The sequence below is a fragment of the Tamandua tetradactyla genome, chromosome 26 (assembly GCF_023851605.1).
Source record: "Tamandua tetradactyla isolate mTamTet1 chromosome 26, mTamTet1.pri, whole genome shotgun sequence".
In the NCBI taxonomy this organism is placed as follows: domain Eukaryota; kingdom Metazoa; phylum Chordata; class Mammalia; order Pilosa; family Myrmecophagidae; genus Tamandua; species Tamandua tetradactyla.
Window position 1 is genome coordinate 25,278,383 of NC_135352.1, and position 3,403 is coordinate 25,281,785.

Consider the following 3,403-nt stretch of genomic DNA (forward strand, 5'->3'; position numbering starts at 1 on the left):
TTTTTGAGAGTTTTAGGCACTGAAAATATAGCAGTAAACCAAAAAAAAAAAAAAGTGAGAGATCTTATTATAGTATATCTTTAAAACTTCTAAGAAGGAATATGGTCTCAAAGGAAGATTTAAGACGCAAGAGGGAATGGTGAAAAAAGACATTGGCAAATGTGCAAAAAAATTCCATGCAAGATAATAACGATAGTAATAGCATTTAAGTTGTGGAGTTACAAATAGAACTAAAATTCTGCATATCAATGGAATGTCATTTAAGAGAGGAGTGGTCAGAATTAAATGTTCTAAAAGCTAATACTGTTTGGGAGGGAATTAAAATAATAGTAGCCTCAGATTTGGGGAAGTATGCAGAATAATAGTCAAGTCAAACCAGAAATAAAGAAATAGAAGTATCATTTCCAAACTAGTAAAGAGGAGAAAATGGAATAAGAAAATTAAATAACTGGAAAGAAATAACTAACTCAATAAATCAATCTCTTCCCCCCAATAGTTAAGATCGGAGAAATAAAGCACAAAGTAGGACAAATAGAAGACAAAATCTCAGATGGTACAAAAAAGTCCAATATATCAATAATCCCAGAAAATAAAACTGAACTAAATCCATAAATTAAAAATAAGATCATTTTATACTGGAATAAATAAAGCCCAATTGTATGCTACTTTCAAGATACAACTAAAAATCAAAAAGCAATATTAAAACTAAGATACAACTAAAACTCAGATTCCTTATATTTTCATGCAGTAAGACTACATTTTCCCTTGAAGTCCTTTAATAAATTTGTAGTAGGCAGTGTAATGTTTCATCTGTTAATTCCAAGATATTGGTCACCTTGAGCCTATTTTTATTTTCTTTTATATCTTGACTGTGGGTCTCATACTCGCATTTCTTCAAATAGTGTGTGCCAGATATTACAAATAATAGATTTCAGGATTCTGTTCTCTGTTATCTTCCTTCACATGTTGACTTTTGCTCTAGCAAGCAGCTAACTTGGCTGAGTAAGACTTGTCTCCTCAGCCGTGTGCAGCCGCTGAAATCTCCGCTCAGTTCTTTCAGCCTCTGCTGAAGCCCCTGGAGTCTCCCCTATCCATGCATAGATCAGGCATCAGCCAAGGATTTGGATGGAGCTCATATGCAAATGTACACTCCCCTGCCTTGCTGCTGTCTTCTGGAAATTTACACATCATTTTTTTTTTTAAGCAACATATTTAATTAGATGATCTCCACAAAGTATACATGAAGTTTCTAACCATCACAATTCAGTGAAATACAAAACATTAAGTTACAGGCTGTGTGAACAGAAGGCAGCACCAATACTAGCACCTTCCAATCCTGGTTGTTCTGGGGTAGGGATGGGGGAAGGTCTTTATTAAACTGAGCCTCTCATTTCAATGTACAAAAGAATTTCTCTGATCAATATTAAATTGTACTAAAAACAAAATGGACTGAAAAGCAAATATAATCTATGTTGGGGTGGAGGTGGGAGGAAAAAATGAGTCCTTCAAAGCAGGAGAGGAGGCACTCAGGGGAAGGTTCTGTGACTGTGACCTCAGGTCACTCACACTGCTCCATTTTTACTTTTGGTGGTCTCAGGAAGGTCCAGTTTTTCTTCTCTTTCTTCCCCTTTGTGCTTGCTTGGAAGTTTCGCAAGCTGTTAACATGACCATCTCAACTTCCTTCAAAGTTTTTTTACCACTCCCTTTCTTGTTTGGCTTTTTCTTGAGCTTCAATCTCTTCTCTTTGTCACTTCCTTTCATGCGTCTCTTTGGTTTCTCTCTTTCCTTTTAACTTCCAGTTCAGCAAAGAGTTTCATGGTCTGTTGGCATATTGCTGTTTGAACAGTTCAGAATCATCTTCTTCCACGTTGGTAGATTTTCCTTTCTTCTTTAATTGCTTTTTCCACTCCTTCATAGTGTGTTCCACGCATTATTTTCCTGCCTGAATTACATCCGGGGCCCTCTTCTTTTGTTCCTGCCAGTAGCAACTTGTAAGCTTTGTCCACAACTTCAGAAGCCTTTTGCGCTCTGTCAGCATCATCTTGATTCTTGTCAGGATGCACCAATATGGATAAATGCCAAACTTCAGGATCTACTTGAAGATTCAAATTGAAGTAGGAGGAACCAGGACAGGTCAATCTTTCAATCTGGTTTTTGGACTTTAGAACAGAATCTCTCTTCTCTGTTTGTTTCACCTCCCTGTAAAATGTCGTAAATGCTTCTGCTGTGCCGCCTCCACCGCCTGAAGCCCCACTCTCTTCTAAAGCTTCCATTTTCCCTGCTTAGTCACCACAGCACCCTTTCTGCAATCATTTTTAACACTGTTCTGAAAATGCTAGCCAAGGCAATTTGAAGGGAAAAAAAGCCACAAAAATAAAATAGAAATATATATCAAAAAGATGAATTTATAAAATGTTCAGATCATATGATTGCAAGCCTAATTTTAATTCAATTGCTGTGTTGGTGTTACACTTGTACTCTGCCAGTTTCTTCTCCACTGCACTTTTATATTCAACCAAAAATTTCTCCATAGCACCAAATCCCGCCATTTCCAAGCTGCGAGCACCCGCGGCTGAGGAAGGACGAATCAACCCGCGCGCTCCTACACATCATTTTTGAGGACGTGTAACAATCCCAAACTCTGTTATCTGTTTCTTCAAGCCTGTAAATTGTGGCCAAACTGTGTAAACATGGCAGTGACATAAAAAAGGAAGCAAACCACATAGATGCAAGTCTTACCCAATACAGCTCTCCTCTTTCTAGGACCATTTTCCTCCATTACCTGATGTTGGTAATTCTCCAGTTACTTCTAATATTTTTAAGATATTTTAATACTTAAGAATTTTTTTTTTTTTTTTTGCTGCAGAGGGTTGATTGGATAGTAGCTACTCTGCCAGTAGCTACTGTTCTTTTAGTTGTAATTTCATCCCCCCCCTTTTTTTTTACAGAACACATGACACATATTAAGTGCTCAAAATTGATAAATCAATTACTAGGTATAAGCTACTTTAAGTAATTTAGAATAAATTATTTCCTATTGTGAGCTACTTTAAATCCTTCTTGAAAGTGATAGTAAATTTAAATGTTATGCCTTTTGGGTTTTAGCATAAGGTCATAATTTGAAGTAATTCTGTGAATGAAAGTAGAGCAATATTTTGGACAACCTTAAATCTGAGGTGACTTTTAATAGAAAAATAGTTCAGCTTGGTTAAGTAAATAGCCAGGTTGTAAAGATTTCAGAGGGTTGGAAGAATAGCTGACACTCAAGACGCTCTTAAAATTCTTTCCAAGGAGGAGAGGGGAATTTAATGAAAACTGAATGAGTGAGTGAATCTCCCTGACTGACAATTACAATTACACATGAGAAAAACATATTTCCAGGAACGAAAGTGAAGTATAATAG

At 36.5% G+C, this 3,403-nt stretch overlaps 1 pseudogene; it reads right to left on the minus strand.

The window, feature by feature from the left end:
• Nucleotides 1–1,558: 1,558 nt before the first annotated feature.
• On the minus strand, nt 1,559–2,597 carry LOC143669826 (dnaJ homolog subfamily C member 8 pseudogene; annotated as a pseudogene).
• Between the last annotated feature and the right edge of the window lie 806 nt (nt 2,598–3,403).